The sequence below is a fragment of the Macaca thibetana genome, chromosome 5 (genome assembly GCF_024542745.1).
Source record: "Macaca thibetana thibetana isolate TM-01 chromosome 5, ASM2454274v1, whole genome shotgun sequence".
NCBI classification, from domain to species: domain Eukaryota; kingdom Metazoa; phylum Chordata; class Mammalia; order Primates; family Cercopithecidae; genus Macaca; species Macaca thibetana.
Genome location: NC_065582.1, coordinates 49,726,159 through 49,747,517, shown reverse-complemented (window position 1 = coordinate 49,747,517; position 21,359 = coordinate 49,726,159). Strand labels below are relative to the sequence as shown.

The following is a 21,359-nucleotide window of genomic DNA, read 5'->3' as shown; positions in this document are numbered from 1 at the left end:
AAAGATTTTGCCTTTCCAGGACATAAATTCCTGTGTATAGGGGCTGTCTCAAATACCTGTGCACTTAGTAATTGACTTGATGATGAGAATAAATGAAGATGAAAAAGAGAAATTCATTACTTACTGAAAAGTATAAAGTTTCTGTTTTAAAAGTTTTACAGAGCAGAGAGAGATTTTTCAAAAGAGACGGAGAACAGAAAGAGCTGCACCTCTTCAGCTGCTGCTCAGACGTTAGCCACGAAGGAGGCCTCCGTCACTGGAAGATTGTACACGCAAGACAAAACAATCAGAAAGGCCTCCGATTTGTTTTCATTTGAAAACTCAAAGTCAGCTTTAATTTCTGAAAGAAATGAGAGATAATGACTCAAAATATGGCAGACTAGCTTTACAAGCAGCCATTTGCCCAAAATGAATAATAATTTTAGATGATGAGTTGTAAACAACACTGATTTCATTTATTTTGCAACCAGTAATCCTGTTGAGGAGAGACAAGGCTGGCAAATTGTTTGAGCTATCCGTGATGTTTTTGGCCCTTATCTGCAAAGTGGGAGGAAATCCTGGCAGAAAGAACATAAAATGACAAGTGGATGCTGAGAATGAGCTCTATGCAGGTAGGGAGATGTGTCAGGGATCTGGCCTGGTACATGCTGGGCTTCAGATGTCTGGATTGGACTGACAGATCCAGTTGGAATCTGCTTACTTCTTAGAAATAACCAGGCTTCTAAGGGTAGCTAGGAGTTCCCTATGGGATGTACCAGTTTCAATGGCAAAAGCCATTAGCACAGGGCTGTGACCATCTTAAGATCTCCTCTTGAGAGGACACTGAGTTGCCTGACATGGCCCCCAAAAGGGCTGCCAGTTAAAATATAGAACACCCAGTTAAATTTGCATTTCAGATGAACAACTTACACTAACATACACATATACTAAAGAATTATTTGTTGGTCATCTGAAATTCAAATTTAACTGGGTTTCCTTTTTCTGTTTGTTTGTTTTCTAAAACTGGCAACCCTTTTCCTAAGACAAGGAAACTTCCCACGGGGCAGGATTCAGTTGCACCACTGCTGAGGAGAGGGATGAAGCCTGCAGACAGGAGGGGAGGGGAAGGGAGGAGCATAAAACATGGGCTGAGAAACAGTGGACTTTTTCCATTAAAAGGAAAGCCATAATGTATATCCTAGTGAAGATGGCAAAACCGAGAAGAGATTTCAGATTTGGGTCAGCATTCAAGGGAGACCTAAATTGACAAGAGCAGGAATAGGGTGTGTGTGTGTGAGTGCGTGCACGCGTGTGTGCGTGTGGGCACATGTGTCTGTTCATGTTTGTGTCTTTGGAACTTCCGGGCAGCGGTGGTGCTTAAGATCAGCAGCAGACAGAATGACTAAGGTGGGAAAGTTGTTAAATGAGAAGAACAGGTGAGAAACAGGAGTACAGTCTTGTGAAGTTAATTCCTAAGTACAAGGCAGGCTGTTGTATAGGTCTAGGCTCCCCATGGGTGCCTGAGCTCCCCAGATGCCCAAGAAACCTGAGCAGAAAGGAGCCAGATGGACAGACAGACTGCCTACTTCAGAATGCGACTGCGCATATGATTCAGGGGGGTTGTAATTATTTCTCAATACCAAGGGTTCTCTTCGACCCTTCGGCTCTGATCTGCAACAGACTACTTCTAAATCCCGGAGTCTAGCGCGGGGGAGAACTCTAACTCTCCAGCTCCACTGGGATCCAGTTGCTTACTGAATGGGGTAGACAGAGAGCAGGCTGGATAGCCTGGAGATATCCTATAACTGGGGACATCTGGGATGGCGCTGGTTGGTTCTTAAGTTGGCTAGAACTGCCTCCTGGAAGATCATATACATCTTCCAATGTGCACCTCTCCCCGGAGTGTCTGGCTGCAGCAGGGTTAGGATCTATTACTGTGTTCCTTTGTCTCTTCCCTTGGCTTCCTACGCTTCCTATCCAGTTGCATCTGTTCAGTTTTTTCCCATGAGCTTGCTGCCGTCACCTTACCTTTGGCTTACTGCTTTTCCCCTTGTTCACTCGATCTCTGAATTCTTCTCTATATTTTCCTCTATCCTAAATACTGGAATAATAAAATCACAAAGGTAACGAACAATCCCTATTTTTTAAAAAAACACAAATCAAAACGAGTACAATTGTTTGTTGTAGGAGCAGGCTTTCCCGAGTGCCCCTGCAGCGGCACAACCTTCCTGGCCAGGCTGCCTTGCAGCCTGTGAGAGATGGATGGATGGTAGAGCGGGGTCAAGTCCGGGCCGTGCTGACAGTTAAGTGTGGGCCTCCAGCCAGTTAACCTCCATTCCTTCATTTTAAAAATGAAGATAACCATGCCTTCTTAACAGGACTGTTGAGAGGATTAAATAAGATGTGTATTTACACATTAAATATGATATATTTAAAGTGCTTTGGAAACTGAGCAGCATGTTCCAAATGTAAGAGGTATTATTACCTAAAAGACAAAAATATCTTATACCTAATTTTACTCTGTAGCAAACAGTGTTAAGTGATTATATATTATGGTGCTGAGAAATGGTATAACTATTTCTCTTTATAAATGTTACCCTCTCCAATATCTGGATTTGTGGCTCTTCCAAGATGCTTAATAACAGGAACTGGTGAACCCTCCATGAGGTTTTTGGGCCAATTTAAAATGCAGTGGCTGGGACACATGTAGTCCTATGAGACGGGAGACTCACTTGAGCCTGAGAGGCAGAGGCTGCAGTGAGCCAAGATCATGCCACTGTACGCCAGTCTGGGCAACAGCATGAGACCCTGTCTCCAAAATAAATAAATAAATAAATAAATAAAATATATATACACACACATATATATAATAAAATGAAATGCAGTGCTGCTGGATAGAAGATTTAAAAGAATTTTTTTAAAATCACAGTTTATCATAAACCTTCAAATGTTACAGATTACCATTTTTGGAAAAAAAGATTTTTATACAGCACAACAAAACAAAAACAGAACCCCTATTATGAAGTTCTAAGAGTGCATGTTCTTTTTCTTGGTCATAGGATCATAGAGAACTTCTGTCAGCAGGTGTTTGGGAGATGTGTAAGTTAATGACCATGTTTGCTAGGAAAACAGGGGAGACGGCTAATTAGCACAGGGAGCCTGGCTCTGGTGAAGGATGAGATGTCTGGTGTATGCAGGGTGGCAGCTGAAAGTTACTAATGCTGCCACATACCCACACTGTGCTTCTGTTACCCCAATTCTCCCAGAGGCATTATGAAAATAATAACAACACACAGCGCTTTACAGTTTATAAAGTGACTGGCTATGTAGGCACTACACACATCACCTCATTATATCCTCTTTTAAAGCCTGTGAGATCAGTTTTACTCCTGCAACTCAATTTCATAGAAGAGGAAACTGAGGTCAGAGTTGAAGATCTTGCCCAAGGTCACACAACTGTTGAGTCCAGAGCTAAATCTCAATGTGGGGTCTTGGTTCTAAATTCCACACTAGTTCAATACATCCAGCTCACACCATGTAGGCACACTGGGGATGCAGGGATCTGATATGATCTTCACATGTAGTGTGCAGAGAGGTATTGCAGAAAAAGCTGGGGATCAGCAGACCCAACTTCCTGCCTTCGCTCTGCCCCTGAAGAGCTGTGTGCCCAAAGGTGTGTCTCCTCAGCACTTTGGACCTCAGTCTTCTCATCTGATGAGTGAGAAGGTTGCAGTAGTTCAGTCATTTTCAGTTCTTTTTAGGGTCTTAAATAGTTGGCAACCACTTGAAACTCAGCTATAGACTCTTCCTTCAGAAAAATGCACATGTGATATACACATACACAAGGGATCTCACTAAGGATTTTTTTTTTTTTTTTTTTGAGACAGAGTTTTGCTCTCATCACCCAGGCTGGAGTGCAATGGTGTGATCTTGACTCACTGAAACCTCCGCCTCCCAGGTTCAAGCGATTCTCCTGCCTCAGCCTCCAGAGTAGCTGGGATTACAGGTACCTGCCACCACATCTGGCTAATTTTTGTATTTTCAGTAGAGACGGGGTTTCACCATGTTGGCCAGGCTGGTCTCAAACACCTGACCTCAAATGATCCACCCACTTTGGCCTCCCAAAGTGCTGGGATTACAGGTGTGAGCCACTGTGCCAAGCCTCAGTAAGAATTTTAATACATTCATGGATCCCAGTAAGAACTAGATGCCTTGGGCTAGTTGATTTTTAAGGTCTGCTTATACTCTAAAATTCTATCATACATCCTCTTTCTACAAGCATATTAATTTATATCTGCTTATAGTCTCATATGTATGTGTAGACTTAAGTAGTAGGACACTATTCACATTTGTAATGGAAAAATGTATGTTTTGGGAAATCTAAAGAAAAGTTTTACTGGGCTAAGGTCTGAAGTGTGGCTTTAGAAGTAGAGGATAGTGTGTCTAGAACAGTCCTGTTTAGTAGGGACAAATAGCAATTTATTTAAAAATGATGCTGGGCATGATGTCTCACGCCTGTAATCCCAGCACCTTGGGAGGCTGAGACAAGCAGATCACCTGAGGTCAGAAGTTCAAGACCAGCCTGGCCAACATGGCGAAACCCCATCTCTACTAAAAATATAAAAATTAGCCAGGTTTGGTGGCAGGGGCCTGTAATCCCAGCTACTCAGGAGGCTGAGGCAGGAGAATTGCTTGATTTATAACCGGAAGGCGGAGGTTGCGGTGAGCCGAGATGTAGTCATTGCACTCCAGCCTGGGCAACAAGAGCGAAACTCCATCTCAAAACAACTACAACAACAACAACAACAAAAAGAATTTATTATAGGCATGAATTTCATTTATCTCCTGTTTGTGCAATGACTAAAAGTGGTATATTATTAGGAATAGTCACTGATGGTGACACAGAAATAGAAGTTGGACATTTCTTGTCTGAGAAATAATACCTTAAAATGGGTTAATTTAATCCAATTAGTTTTCAGATAGAAATTATTTAATTACTAATGACTTCTAGCTTGTCAGGTTTTGCTGGGTTTTCTCATAGTCTAACCCCAATTTAGCTAATCAAGACCCTCTTTTTAAAAATGCCACTTTGCAATGATTTCAGAAACAGAAATAATTAAACACTTGAGTTACCCGAGAATAACCTTAATAGGAAATGAATAGAAACTACATGAAGAAAATTAGAGAATCTTTAAAAAAGACTTCAGTGAATGGAGATATATTTCTTATTCTTGAATGAAGAGACTGCATATTGTGAAGAAGTCAACTCTTCCCAGACCATTCTATAGATTTAATATAATTCAAATCAGCATTCCAGAGGGATTCATTTAGGAATTTAATAAAATTTTTTATAGTTATTCTGGAAAAATAAACTGGGAGGAGAAGCTAAGGAAGCTAAAGAAGGCAATATGAGATGTTAGAACCTACTGTAAAACCACAATTAATGGAATACTATGCGAGTGGTGGAAAAACCAATAGGTCAATGCAAGAGAATGACGGTCCAGAAGGAGATCTTAAGAATTCATTATCTGTTAAAAATATGGAGAAAGGAAGGATTATGAAATAAACAGACAAGAATAAGGGGGATAGCTGAAGTAAGATCTGCACCTCGCAACTATAACAAAATACATTTCTGAAGAGCATATAACTAAATGTAAAAAATGAACTCCAAAAACATTTTTAAAAGTCAGTATTTCATGATTTTGCTATAAAGTCTTTCTAAGTATAAAATAATTAGAAGTTACAAGGGAAGAGGTTAATAGTTTTCATTATATATATTTTTAAACTGCACATAAAAACCCTTAAAAACTAAGAAGCAGATTAAAAGCTATGACAAAATATTGGCATAAATGCAAATTTATAATATGTAAGTTTTTTAGAAAAAGAAATGTGCATCCTATTTTTGCAAAATGGGCAACAGGCATGAATAGAAGACAGTTTGTGAATGAAAAATATAATTTAGCCAATAATTCTAACAGATGTTCAGTCTCACTAATGATCATATAAATGCAAATTAAAAGAACAAAATATATTTTTTCACTATTATATTGCAAAAAAAAATTAAAATAACAATTCCTAAAGCTGGAAAAGATGTGGTAAGAGAGCTCATTCAGTAGGTAAGTATAAACTGATAAGATCTTTCTGGAAACCAATTATACAACACACGTTAAGATCCTAGTTCATAACTTCCAACCCAGCAATTGCTCTTCTAAGAACCTACACTATGAAAACAATCAGAAACTCCACTGAAGATAGGTTTAAAAGGATGTTCGTAAACAACAAAAGGTAAACAACTAAAATGTTCAACAATAGTTGACAGATTAAATTTTAAATAATTTATGGGAAAAAATTATGTAGGCATTAAAAGTCAAGTTTTATAAAGAATGTTAAATGACCAGAAACCTCAATAATATAAGTGAAAAAAAGTAGGATACAAAACCAAATGCTTTTGGATTTAATGCTGTCTAAATCAAGACATTATATTTGTCTCATATGCATAGAAAATAACTAGTATGCATCACTTCCAAATGATACAGAGATCACCTTGAATGGCAGGATTATGCATGATTTTAAAAACACATCAGGTGCATATTTCTTTAAATTTCTACTAAACAGACTTTTTAGGCTTATGTAAAAAGGAATTTGTTAAAGTTCACCACAGTAATTTAAAGAGATAATATACATTCAGTGGCAAACTAAATTAGCTGTGTCATCACCTGGCTTCTATTCCGGTTTCTGCCACTTGTTGGCTCTATGACCCTAAATAAGCCGTTTATCGTTCTCTAAACTTTGGTTTCTTCAGCTTAAAAATAACAACTGACAACACTTGCCATTCGGAAAGCTGCTTTGCAAACTGTAAAGTATCATATGCATATACGCTATTATTACTTGTTTTTTTGTCTGAGTTTAGAACTCCAACCTAAGTGGACCTTATAGATTAAAGCAAAAATCCACTAACCCATATCTGAAAGCCTCCATTCGGAATTATCTTAAACCCTGCACTCGTTTAGCCATATGCAGGAGCCATCTTTGGTTCAGTACACCTACATATGCCGGCCTGTAACAATTGGCTTGGCAGCCAAAAGAGGAATGATAAATTACATCCAGCGCTATGGGTGGGGCAGATGGGAGAAAGATTCAACCAAGGATGGCCTGAGCTCAGACTCCATGGGATACCTCAAGGGAGCATACATGTACCCTAAAACACTCCGTGCCTCAGTGGCAGAAGAGCCTTGTGGTGGAAAGCACACTGCTTTTACACCTGAGCTACACTGTGAGGAACACAGTTCTTTGCCAACCCTAGTTTGCTCTCCTTTTGAAGTTAAATCATTGGTTTCAAATAAATTGGGAAAGAAATAAAGAAGGTTGACTTTATTATTAGCTTGACAAAGCTAATAGCCCATACACGATACACTCCAATTATTAGCTTGACAAAGCATATAGCCCATACATGATACACTCCAAATTTGATATATTTTCTTATCAAACAAAACAAAATGACAGTGCATTTTAGCTTAGCAAGTTGCATGTTCAACGGCAGCACTGATTCATAGCCAGGGCTGTTCAATAATCAGGATTGAAGAGTGGAGTGAGGAAAGGTACACTCCTCCATTCATATTTGGCTCTTCCTTTCCTTCACTTTCTCTTCTCTATCCACAGGCACAGTGCTGAGAACAGCTATAACTTGCAGTGTATGGAGAGGGACCAGGCATTCATCTGTCAGAGAAGCTATCCAATTTTTCTGACTTTTCCAGCTATTTTCATAACACAACAGTGAGCTCAACTTATCCATCATTCATTCATCCATCTATCCATTCATGTATTCATTCATCCATCCATTCATTCTTCAAACAGCTGTGTGTGCCTGGGGGAGCCCCCCACCAACATCACTGGTGGCCTCAATATTTTCAATGAACACACATCAGCCTAAAAGTGAAGGGTGTATATCACCGGCCTGTGGCCAACCGCTGCAGGCACCATACCACTTCTAAGCCCTGTTATTTGATTATCACCAGCTTTATTGGCCACAGAGGGGAAGGGATATTATAGCTTTGTGGCTTTTCAGAGTTCGGTCCTTAGTGAACTGCCAAGCCTCAGCAGCAACTCCCAGATCACAGGATGGGGGATTTTTATGACCACATCTCAGTTCTCACCAGAAAAGGCAAAAAGGAGGAAGCAGGTGACACATTATAGGATACACAGCAATGGATAAGCCTAACAAAGCCAGTCACTGCCATTCCCCCTCTTACCTTTGTGTTCTCTTCCTCCCACGTTTCCTGTCAATTCTCCCAATATGCCCTCCCAAACTGTACTCAGAACAATTTACACAACCTCAATCTCAAAGAGAAGGAAACATAAGCTGTTTATGATATTCCGTATTACGCTTTTGAAAAATATAAATGGCTCACTGAGCTTACCCCAGTGTGAGCAACTCCTCTCAGCGATCCCTGAGACGAGGGGTGTGCGTGTGCACGTGCGTGTGTGTACACGTGTGTGAGACCAGCTAGTGCCAGTGGCACAGGGTGTGTATGCGAGTGTGCATGTGTGTGTGTTTATGAGAGAGAGAATGTTGGTGTGTGACTCCCCCGCTCACTCTGCAGAGCCTGAGAGGCTCTCCTTTCTCAGAGCAATTACTACAAATGATTTATGTGACCAGTCAAAAGGGCCTGCCAGGGTTCTTATTTCATCTCCAGAAAAAGGAACACTGCTGGAATGTTATCAGGGAGTTTGGGATTAAACTGACAGCTGCCTTTTGTTTTCCCTGTGAAAGAGCTTCTCCTTTGGACTGTGGCATTTGGTTTCTATACAGACAGCCAGAACTTAATGTAGGCAAAGACTAGCTAGACAAGGGCCACGGGAGAAGGGAAACATTTTTAAACGGGGAAGGAGAGGTTTCTTTCTTTCTTTCCCTTCTGTATTTATCTTGAGAGGATGTGCTCTTAGCCGCTGATTTTAGGAGGCAGCCTGGCTTACACGGGATTGGAATATTGTTTATTTTTTCACCGTACAGAAGCAGCCACAGCACCAAATCTTTACCCTCTGTTACCCATGCTTATTTTGCTGGAGAGAAAACAAAGGCCCCTTCCAATGTAGCTTGTGGAGATGTGACCCTGGTCCCCACCCTCTGCTAGATTGTGCACCGGCACACGTCAGTCATGGGGCATGGGGCGGGAAACAAGGCAGGATGGGAAACAGTTCATCGTAGGTACCAGCAGGAAAACTCTGTGGACCAAAACCACGGAAACCGTATGTGTTCTCACCCTCTGAGACCCAAACTCTAACAGAGCATTGTTGTTTTCATAAACCCTCAGTTGCAGGCTTGGCTGGCCACAACCCGTCCCACATGTGAGCCTCCGCCTTCCTGACTCCCACCTGGTTTGCTGTGTGAAGAAAGCACAGGGACGGTCAGTGGCTGGGCTGATTAAAGAAATGCACATTTACACCTGCACGTACACACACACACACACACACACACGGATGCTCCAGTAACGGCATAATAAAGCTTTGTAGATGAATAATGGTAAATACAAATGGAGGAACCTCTCAAGGGATCAAGAGAAGAGTTTAGTAAAGAGAGGTTGGTGGGTGGATAGTTATAAAGGGAGGCAAAATAAAGACATGGACTGTAAAATCATCCTTATAGTCTTATATTCAGACATTCTAGCTAAAAATACATTTTTTTGACTTGTGATTTCCAAATTTCATTTTTACTGATGCTTTGCCAAGAGGTGTCATGCAAACCAAAATTGATTTTTTTTTTTTTTTTAGAGACAGAGTCTGGCTCTGTCACCCAGGCTGGAGTGCAGTGGCCCCATCATAGCTTGCTGCAGCCTCAAACTCCTGGGCTCAAGTGATACTCTGGCCTCAGCCTCCTGAGTAGCTGGCACTATAGGCACACCACCACACCCAGCTACTTTTAAAATTTTTTTAGAGTTGGGGTCTAGCTATGTTGCCCAGGCTGATCTCAAATTTCTGGCCTCAAGTGATCCTCTCATCTCGGCCTCCCAAAGTGTTGGAATTACAGGCATGAAACATCATGCCTGGCCCAAAATTAATTTTTATCAAGTAACATATATCTGTACAGGTCTTCACAGCATATGATATTTTGGTGTGTTCAGAAATCAGACCACAGAGGGATCTGTGAGTGATCACAGAAGGATCCCAGAGAAGGAAACTAATATTTATGGAGGGCACATTATGTGTCAGGTACACATCTTCTAAATATTTTCCCCTTTATTCTCTACAACTCTATGAGATAGGTTTTTTACTCTCACTTTATAGTTAGGGTTATAAAAAACAAGTGAATTTAAATATTTTTTTGCCTAGTGTGGTAGACACCACTGGCTGCCTAGCTAATATTCCTTCTCTTCATTAGAATCCTGATTGTAATTGAGGAGGGATTTTCCTGCCTCCCTTGCAGCTAGGGGTGGCCATGTAGCACAGTTTTGGCCAATGAGATGTCTGTAGAAGTATGCTGGGAATTTGTGACTGGCCCTGCCCTTTTCTTCTGTTATTTTCTTCATTTTCCTCTGGCCTGGAGTGCAGATGTAAGGTCAGTAATGAAGATATCATTCTATGACCTTGAGATAACAAGCATGAGGATAAAAGCCATGCATTGGGTAGGAAGACAGAAGGAGATATGAAATAACTGACATTGCACATCAGTTACATTTCCTCTCATCTGCCTATATCTGGCTTCTTATTACATGAGGAAAATGAAACTTTTTAAAACTTACGCCACTGTTATGGAGTGCTTCTAACATATAGACAAAGCAATCTGAACTGATACCCTATTACAGGCAGAGCTGGAATTTGAACCTAAATTTAATTTACCTAAGGGCCTCCATCATCCTGTGTTTCCAGAGTGCACAAAGTCTAGAAAAGCCTTGGACAAGGGGCTGAGTGTGGGCTGGTCTCTTCAGCCCATGGCTTGGATAGTATTAATTACTTAGGCTGCTCTGGACTTAGGGTCTGGATCTCAGGTCAGAATCCAGGGAATTGGTTGGTTCTGATCTTCTGTGAATTTTAGACTACTTGCTGGTGAACCAGGGAAACCTGACTTAGGTTTCCTGGGATAGTTCTAGAATCACATTGCATTTCTTAATTCTGAAGCAGACCCACATTACTATGGAACTCCAAGTGGAAATACTCCAGAATGAAGGACTTGCCAAGTAACCTGACAATTTTATTTTGATGCACATAGACAGTGAAGGTATTTCTTAGAAATAAAGGGTCAGATCATAGATTGCAGTTAAACAGTGTGGACTGAATACATGATTATCTCCATTTCTTTTCTACTTTACCTCTCACACTCCACAAAAATGACAAAAGACAGAATTTTCTGAAAAGCAAAACTCTATATTAAGTGTCAGAGAGGAGACAAAAACATATATGAAGTGTTAACATAATTTTGGGAACTAGAAAGCAGATGAATGTGTGGTAACTAATTCAGTAGAGCAAGAAAAGCTGAAATTAAAATGTTCAGTGGAGGAAAGCCAAGGAGAAGTTAGCTAATGTATGTTAATAATCTTAAAGAGGTGCCAGGTGTGGTGGCTCACACCTATAATCCTAACACTTTGGGAGGTTGAGGAGGGAGGATCACCAGGAGTTAGAGACCAGCCTGGCAACAGAGCTAGACCCTGTCTCTAAAAAAAAACTACAAAACTAGCTGGGTGTGGTGGCATGCACCCGTAGTCCTAGCTACTCAGAAGGCTGAGGCAAGATCACTTGAACCCAGGTCAAGGCTGCAGTAAGCTATGGTTGTGTTACTGTACTCTACCCACCAGAGCAAGACTCTGTCTCAAAAAAAGAAAATCTTAAAGAGCCTAGGAATTGGAGGCACTAGGTACCTCTGATGATGAAGGTGCACATGGAGCTAACAAACAGGATGATTGGTTGAAATTCTGTACCAGAAGTTGTAGACTCTGAGACCTTCTCCCTTATCCCTCATTCTGTGCATAGTACATGGCCATCCTACTGTTCCCTCTCCACTCTAAAAGGGTTGGTGGTTTTACTCTTTGAAAAAGTAGAAACAGAGGGTTCTGGCACAGGGACACAAAGCGCAGTTGAAGTTGGGAGTGCTGTAACAGAAATGGGAATTGAGTGGAAATCTACAATTCAGTGGTGGGATAATCTTACCTCATTCCAAACCTGTCGGCACTTGGCTTCAAGAACACTGGCAGCCACTGGCAGCCAGTCTTACAACTTCTAGACAGAAGCCCAGTAGGCTCCTATCTAGGGAAATTAACCAGCCTATGAGGAATGACTAACAGATCTTGGATTCCCCACAGATGGGTTTCAGGTCAATCACCGCCACTTGAGAGTCCTTGTGAAAACACAGAGCTCTAAGATAGGTTGTTAGTATCATACTTTTCACAATGAATGTACAGGCAAGGATTACCACACATTTGAGGAAAGCCTCTAATAAAATGGAGACTGAATAAATAAATAAATGGAAGAGAGAAAGTAGAAAATAAAAGCAATAGAACATTGTTAAAAATCTTTAACATATTCTCAGAAAAGTAAAAAAAGGGAGAACCTATGAGTTAAGAATAGGATGGCATAAAAATAAACATTTAGAAAATTAAAATAAAACTCATAAATTATAAATATAGTAATAGGAATAATATTAAGTTAAAGGGTGGGAAGGTTGGGTTAAAAACATCTTTCAAAAATAGAACAAAAGTAGGAACTATGAAAAATGGAAAAGAAAAAGATAAGAAAATAGGGATTCAGTCCAAAAGGTACAAGATCCAAATAACGGGAGTTATAGAAACAGAGAAGAAAAAAGAGAGTAGAGAACATCATAAAATTATCAATGAAATCATAAAAGAAACTTTCACAGAACTGAAGGACATGAACTTTCAGATAGAAAGGCCCAGAAAATTCCCTGAACAACGGGTGCAAAAAGGGCCACAGTAGGGAACATCGCTGTGAAATTTCAGAAAGCTAAAAATAAAGGAGATCCTAAACGTTTCCAAAAGTGGGAATTAGAATGGCAGTGAACTTTTTGGTGGCAACCTTGGAAGCAAGAAGAAAATGCATGAGGTGCTTCAAAATTCCTCCTGAAAGTTATTTACAGCCTAGAATCCTCTATCTGGTCAGACATGTGAGCAGAATAATGCTATTTTCATACGTGCAAGGCCCCGAATTTTACTTCTCATGTATCCTTTCTCAGGCAGTGATCAGAGAATACATTCCATTGAAACAGGGACTACACCAAGCCAGAGAAGACTTGGAATCCATGAACCAGGTCCCCCCAGGATCAAAGTGAAGCAAAGGCTCAGGGTGCCAGCTCTGCAGCCATCCAGACAGGGACCAAAGGATGCAGGACTCCAGGAGGAAGAATCCCAGGAAGAAAGATTACCTGATTACCTGATGTTTGCAAATGTATCGAGAGAAGAGTCACTGTTCTGATGAAGATTCTGTGAATGATTTCAGGACAGGACCACAAAAAACTGAGCAAGGAAACAAGGAAACAGAGCCAGTAACTGCACAAAAAGCAAAAGTGGCAACAGAAATGTCATCAAAGCCCAACATGTGGCTTGGATGTAAACACTATTTATCTAGCTATATTACACACACACACACACACACACACACACACACACACACACACAGAGAATTATGATTTCACCAAAAGTTGTGATATATCAATAATTAGGAAGATAGAGGAAGAGGAGGCGTATCTGAGAGGCAGAAAGAGAACTGTGGGTAGGTCTCCCTTTTCCATGGTAGAAAGTAGATAGGTAGTATTTAAAACATAATAATCAAGAGATAACTGCAGAAACATGTTATTTAGAAGCACATATTCATACTAGAAGAAGTAGCTAAATATTCGTAAAACTTTGGAGAGCAGAAATCAGGATGGCAATGATGCTTTCTATAACATAAGGCCTATGCCTTACAGAACTCTGTGATCTCAAATTATGTAACTATTAGCTGGCTAAAGATACTGATTAAAAAACGAAAGAGCCAACTAGTTATCCCTGAACACCTCATCAGGCTGAAGGTGACTTGAGTGTGTTTAATTCCCTCAGGCTTTGGAAGCTATCCCGAGAGGGTTTCCTGTCACAGGAGACCATTTCAAAACTCCCAGCACTGCTTCCCACAGATCTGTGCCCAAGTTTCTCTTGATTTGTGGCTGCTGTGGAGATATGAACAAACTGCAATGAACTGTGTGGTTCAGATAATTTTTGGTACAGCTCTGATAGCTGAAAGGTGGGTAACACCCCCCTGCCCCACCAAGACTTGGTAGACAATGCTGCTAATGTAGTTTCCGGGGCACATAGTGGCTGGGAGTTTTCTGGGGACCTTCCAAATCCTACCTATATCTGAGCTTTGTGACCCTCCCTTTGGATTCTTGCCAAAATAGTCCAGCAACTGCTCTTCCTTCCCACACCCAGTAAAGAGCGTAGGGCTGGAGGAACCTGGGTGATGGAAGACAAAGGGAATTTTCTACAGAGAGTTTTATGTGCTATTTCCATGGCTGTGCTATAGAAATGAAAGAGTATCATTAGGGTTTAGAGTCTAATGAGGCAGCATTAGATAAGCCAAGGAAAAGTCACTCTATGTAAAATATAATTATCTGGAGAAGAAAAGTAAGTGTACTTGGATTTAGACCACATAAGAGCCAAAACCTAATTTTGATGAGAAACTAAAATTCTGGCTATGCAAAAGGCAGATGAGGAAGCTAGAAAGCTCGACTTATGAATGAAAGACAAATAGGTCTGTTCTGGAACTTGGTGTCCACTTAGTGTCCACAACATGGATGGTTTGTAAATTCAAGAATAAGGGGAGGTAAGATCCTGAAGTGTACTATGCTTGCTAAAAGAAACTGTTTTCAGGAATGAATCATTTCTCTTATAACAGGTAAATATGGCCTGCTGAATAATAATGGCCCACATTCATTGAGAGTTTATTATGTGCTAGACATTTTGAAGCGCTTTATAAATACTAGCTTACTTAATCCTTAAAACAATTGTATGAGATATGGACTATGACGTTTGCATGAGAGGTAAAAGTCTCTATTTTATAAAAGAAAAGACATAAAGAAATTAAGTAATTTTCTCAAGATTACAGATAATAACTGGCAGAAAGGACTTCAAATCTGGGCTCCAAAAGCCCAGGTTTAACAGATCTATCTCCATAAATTATAAAATTCATATAATGATCAGCATGCAGAGGCCTAGGCAGAATAAGATATTCTGCATTCATGGTGCATTTTTTAAAGGTACTACTACTACTACTTTGTGTTTAGTATATACTTTATATAGATTCCAGTTCAGGCTTCCAGAATTCAACTGGGACAAAGTTAAAAGTTTTAGTTCGCAACTGAAGTTTCCTCTGAAGACGAGTTTCGGAAATCAGATCCCGGCTCCCTGCCTTGCCTACAATTCATCTTAGACCTCAGGAGATAAACACCAGCTTGAGCAGTAACGCAGCAACAATACGGACGACGATGAGCATAATAAATAATACTTCTAACGCTTGAACCCTTGCGCTACCAAGAAAAAAAATAAAACACTCATTGTGTTGAATGGTAGAAATATCACAACTGTGCATATATTCACCCAGCTCCAATATAATTCCTTTAAGACTGCCAAGCTCTGAGACCTAGAAATGGTGAGTCAGTCAGAAGGGGAGGAGAGGGCGGGGGGTGGGGAGGGTGCAAAGATAAAAATAGACATGTTGATTGCATTGTTACTAATTCAGTTTAGCTCCAACAGCCCAGCCTGGTGAGTCAACAGCAGTGACAAGACACAAAAAAGAAAGAAGCAGGGTGCTCTGAGGGGCTGAGCAGAGGGGATGCAGACGGTCACATCAGTAACTTCACGCTAAAATGAGACCTGCAGCATCGAGGCTGTGGTGTGAGTTCAAAAACAAACAAGTGAAAGTGCTGAGGGATAAAATGGGCTGAAATCGATGAGCAGCAGTGCGGCGGACCCTCTGGTAAAAAGCTGCCTTTTGTAAGAATCCCCTGATTGTGGGGGATGGGGCCTGCAGATCGAGAGCTTAGAGGCCAACTTAGACCATTCAAACAGAGTATTGTTTTCTCTGGGGTATAAGGCTTACTGTGATTCCAGACATGTCGCCATGGCAGCGGTGGGGGAGGGAGAGAGGAAAGGAGGAACAGATGGGGGTCACCAAGGTCCTAATTCTCATGCAAGGCCCCCATGGCTCAGCCCTTTCTCCTTGAGAAGTCCAGTGTTGCGCTGCATCTTCTTTCAAGACACCACTGGTGTCAATCCAATTCAATTTAATAGATCTCGAGTGCCTACTAAGCGTAGGTCTTTCACTTCTAATTAACATTAGCATCTGTTAAAATACCTAACCCCTGCTTGGTTCTAGAAAACTAAAAGGGAGAAAAAGACCTAGATTCCACACTCTCAAAGTTTATCTTGTCCTATTCGCCTACTGTATGGCTATACAGGTTAAAGATACATAGCCACATGGAGGGAATATAATGAATGGATGTATGTGAATGTGCTAGTCGTTCCCAAATGCTAACTTTATATTACAATTAGAAAGAATGAGAGTCCTTTTGCATTCTTAGAGTCTACTGTGATGGTTTTCCTCCTTCTAGTTTCTAAGCCTGTGTACAACACTGCTAGATGACCCTTCTGAAACATACCTCTGCCGTGATGTTACTCCGACTACCTTCAATGGTGATCCAACACCATTAGCTTGGAAATCAAGATCTGCCATAGCTGGTTCTCATCCTACCTACCAATCTTCCTCCTCTGTTGTTCAAATGCTTCCATGTTCTTAGAAGGGTGTAATAGGTAGAATGGATGGATGGATAGATGGATGGACGATGAAACAGGCAAATAAACATCAAAAAACTCCCTTCCATCTCCATTTGTTGGCTCAGTGGTCACCATATCTCCCCTTCGAGAATAATTTTTTTTCTGTGGCTTTCATCCGTGAAAATTCTGCCAGGGTCTAGGTTATACCTCAAAATCCATATGATCCAAATGAAACCCATGATCTCCACCTTCTGTATGTCAGTGACTGGGACCACTGCCGTCGATCTGGTTTCATAAGCCGGAAACCTAGGTTCCATCCCCATTTCCAAATATTGCCAAAGCCCTTTCGCTGTCACCCCCTCCATATATATGACTTCCCTCTGTTTTCATGTCCTATCCCTCCGTTCAATGATTTTTTCAGATCAGAGGACTGAAGTCATCTCCAGATTAATCTCTTCACATCCACTCACCTCCATCAGTTTTCTATGCCGGGGTCAGGGGGATGCTTTAAAATGATCCTATCACACTCCTGCTTGAAACTCTTCAGTGACTTTCCACAGCTCTCAGTACGGTGGGCAGAATCTTACCACCAACCCTGAAGCCATCTGACCAGTATGTTTCCCAGCTTTGCCTCACCCCGCTTTCCTCTGGCTCTCTGCACTGGCCTCCTGGCAGCACACGTGCTCACTGTGTTCCTCCCAGCCTTGGGGACTCACTGTACTGCTTCTTGTAGTTATGACTTCTTGTAGCTGAAATGCTCTGCCTCAGCCCCATCCCCAGCTCATCTCATCTGCTGGTATAGTGTTTTTCAAACTTGAGGGTCTATCACAGTTGCCTGGTGGGTTTGTTAAAATGCCACAATACTGGGCGCCACTCCTGAGAATTTCTGATACTGTAGGCCTGAGGTGGGACCTGATCATTTGCAATTCTAACAAGTCCCCAGGTGATGCTGATCCTGCTAGTCCTAGAACCATGCTTGGAGAATCACTGCCCTGACTACCGTCTATTGGTTTTCCGGATCTCTGAGAAATCTTCCTTGACTGGTGCCTCCCTCACTAGGCTAGCTTAGACATGCTCATGGCTGTCTATACATTTCCTTCACAGCACCTGCCCTCATCATGGGCTGTAATTATGTGTGTGTGTGATTATTTCATTAATGTCTGTTTTTGTGGTTAAACTCCTGTGCATGTGGTTAGGCAGCATCTCTGTTTTCTGTCCCCAGTGTTTACTAAGTACTTTGCCACATAGTGTGTGCTCATAAATATTTGCTAAAGCAGGACTAATCTCTTCCATGATATTTTCTCTAATTGAGGTCCTATCACCATTCCTTCCCATGCATGACTATTTTACTTAGGAGAAGTCCATTCTCCTAAGAGTTGATACATTTTAGAGGTTCCCCAGGAATTGGAAAATCATCAAACACTACAGAATACCAATAAGAATTGGAGAAGAATTGTCAGAACAAAGGAAGTTGTTACAAAAGACACCAGTGCCTGCTATGAGGCCCACTTTCTTGTGTTGGGATGATCAAATGGGATATTATATGGAAAGAACTTAGTGTAATACCTAGAATGAAGCAAATACCCCAAAACGTTCGCTACTATTATGGATTACAGTAGCCTTCACAACCTGGGTCTTGTAGTATCAGTTCAATTTCAAATATTCTGTCCCAAGGTCATATTTCTTCACATATTTTGTCTGGAAAATCTGATACATATGGCCTGTATCAAACATTTTAATATTCATACAGCATATTATACTTGACTAAATGCAGCAAACACTTATTAAGTGCCTATTGTATGAACTCATTTGGCTGGCATCAGAGGTGCACGCAGATGAATAATGATCCGTTAGGGGAGAGAAACAAACAGCCAGCAAAAATGTAAGGCCGAATAAAATAAGCATGAAATGAAGGCAGGTATAAAACCTACAGGTATGGAAAGGATGGATAATTTCTGGCTGAAGTGGTATTTGATTGGGCCTGGAGCAGGGAGAGTGATCTTGACAAGCAAAGAAAAGAAGCAGAGCATTTCAGGCCAGTCCAGGAGGAGGGAACTTAATGGGCTGAGGCTCTGGCTCCCTGAAGTGTGTGGCTCACTCAAGAGAAAGAGAAAGAACAGTGTTCCTGCAGTGATGAGAGACATGGTGAGACAGAGAGGAAGCTGAAAGGTATTTGGAGTCAGATTATATATAATCTTGAATGTAATGCTAAGAGGCTAGTATTTTGTTCCATAGGTAGCATGGCTCCAATTGTATCCCCTGCGTGAAGCTGCTTCGATATCTTATTTTTTCTCAGGTTTGGCTTAGGGAAGACAGGTGTGATGTCTACAATCATTTGATTGGCTAGATTTGCAAGGCAGGCCTTCAGCTCACTTTTAACTTCTTCTGGGATATTTTTTCCCAATTGGACTCTACTGCCACCCGATAAGTGGTCACATGTAGTTATCACTATTTTCTAAACACCCACGTGTTCTCAGAGATATGATTATGAAAACAAGATTAGCAAAAATAGCTAAGTATAAATTGGTAGTTTCTTCACAAATGCTTGACTCAGATTTCTCTCCAATCTAATCCTACCCAGATCTGAAGACTTTCTTTAACTGACCCTGAGTGTTGATATTTTACACTTTATGACAAAAGTCCTTCCAGGACATACATGGTTCTCATTTATAGCTGTTTTCCCATGTGTTGAAGAACACACTAATTTTCTTCCGCTCTGATTCCTGTAGTATTATGATAGTATTTTGATGACTCAGGCTTTCTCATTAGGCAATGGTGCTATACTCAGCACTCCAATACCCCACCTCTCTCCAATTTCCACCCATAGTATAAAAAAGAAATTGCCTCCCTTATCCATATGACTGCCACTAAACAGAATGGTGAATATGAGACATCTTCTATGTTAGCTGTGCAAATCTCTAATATGCCATTTTTCTGATCAGGTAAAGGTCTGTCAATTGACTAACCTGTGTCAATATCATGGCAATGAAGCAACTGTGACCCGAATGTCATAGATATCTCTGCTTTTCCTTGAAAGAGACTGCTTTTAAAGAAACATGAAATTACAAAAACATCACCTTTTATCAGAATAGAACTTCTGGTTAAGTGTGTTTTAAGGTAAGGAAGAAAATTAAAGAGAAACATGAAGTATTTAATAGTTTCAAAGCTGATATTGAACTATCCTATAGCTCATTTCACTGGGAACTTAGGCTGATGAGAGAAAGTGTTTCTTCAATTGCCAACATTTTCTCTAGGTTGTTTCCTAAAATCTTTAAGAAAGATTAGTTATAGAAACTAATCTTTAGTTTATGGGAACAAAGACTTATTCTTCATTTAGATTTAGACTTAGTTATGGGAACAAATACTTATTCTTCATTTCACTAAACCAAAAATCCAACCTCAAGTTATTTACATTCTCACTTTTTGAAAATATTGAGATCATATGTAGTTTTATATTCTATCTTTTTTCACTTATTACAGTGTGGACATTTCCCTATGTTATCAAACACTCTTCTAAAATACTTCAATAGCCATGAAATATTTTTTCAGTTGAATATACCATAATGTACTTAACCAATTCTCTACTTTTGGTCATATAGGTCTTTTTTTCCAATTTTTCACCACTATAAATACTGCTATAGTGAACATCCTTATACATATATTTTTGATCACATCTCTAATTACATTCTTTTTTTTTTTTTTTTTTGAGATGGAGTCTCACTCTGTTGCCAGGCTGGAGTGCAGTGGCATGATGTCAGCTCACTGAAACCTCTGCCTCCCTGGTTCAAGCAATTCTCCTGCCTCAGCCTCCTGAGTAGCTGCGACTACAGGTGTGCACCACCATGCCCAGCTAATTTTTTGTATTTTTGGTAGAGACGGGGTTTTACCATATTGGCCAGGACGGTCTCGATCTCTTGACCTCATGATCTGCCTGCCTCGGCCTCCCAAAGTGCTGAGATTACAGGCGTGAGCCACCACACCTGGCCTCTAATTATGTACTCAGGAAAACATTTCTTTAGGTAGAATCATTAGGTCAAGGAGTTGGACTACCTTTGAGGAGCTCTCCACATATTACTAAATTATTCTATACCCATTTTTCATGTGTTCCATACTAATTTCTCAAATATCTGGTGACACAGTTTGAAATTTCCTATGAGAAAACCCATTGTCAAATTGGTTGGAAGCAGCAACTTCTATGATCTAAGTAAATCTATTGTTATCACAACAGGATGGATTATTTTTCTGCCTGTATGGAGCAGATCACCAAGTTTCCATTCATATTAATTAGATGAACTGTCTGTTACAAAGGTTGTGAAACATATGTATTAGGCCAGGGGTCCCCAGTCCCTGGGTCATGGACTGGTACCAGTCTGTGGCCTGTTAGGAACCACGTGGCACAGTAGGAGGTGAGTGGCAGGCGAGTGACCATTATCACCTGAGCTCCTCCTCCTGTCAGATCGGCAGTGGCATTAGATTCTCATAGCAGCACAAACCCTACTGTGAACTGTACATGTGAGGGATCTAGGTTGCATGCTCCTTATGAGAATCTAATGCCTGATGATCTGAGGTGGAAGAGTTTCATCCTGAAACCCTCCCCTTGGCCAACCCCTGGTCTGTGGAAAAATTGTCTTC

The 21,359-nt window shown here is 40.8% G+C and overlaps 2 protein-coding genes across 10 annotated transcripts in view; both read right to left on the bottom strand.

Annotated features, from left to right (window-relative positions):
* MAML3 (mastermind like transcriptional coactivator 3) overlaps positions 1-21,359 on the bottom strand; it is a 436,667-nt gene that overhangs the window by 83,726 nt on the left and 331,582 nt on the right. The window lies entirely within an intron of this gene.
* Positions 1-21,359, bottom strand: part of NDUFC1 (NADH:ubiquinone oxidoreductase subunit C1) — an 829,703-nt gene that overhangs the window by 504,353 nt on the left and 303,991 nt on the right. Inside the window, exon 1 of one of the 9 annotated variants that reach the window (XM_050790281.1) lies at positions 14,210-14,219. The exons of the other annotated variants lie outside the window; for them this stretch is intronic. The gene's annotated coding sequence lies outside the window, so the exon portion shown is untranslated. Of the gene's footprint in view, positions 1-14,209; positions 14,220-21,359 lie in introns of those variants that run through there. 9 annotated transcript variants of the gene reach the window in all.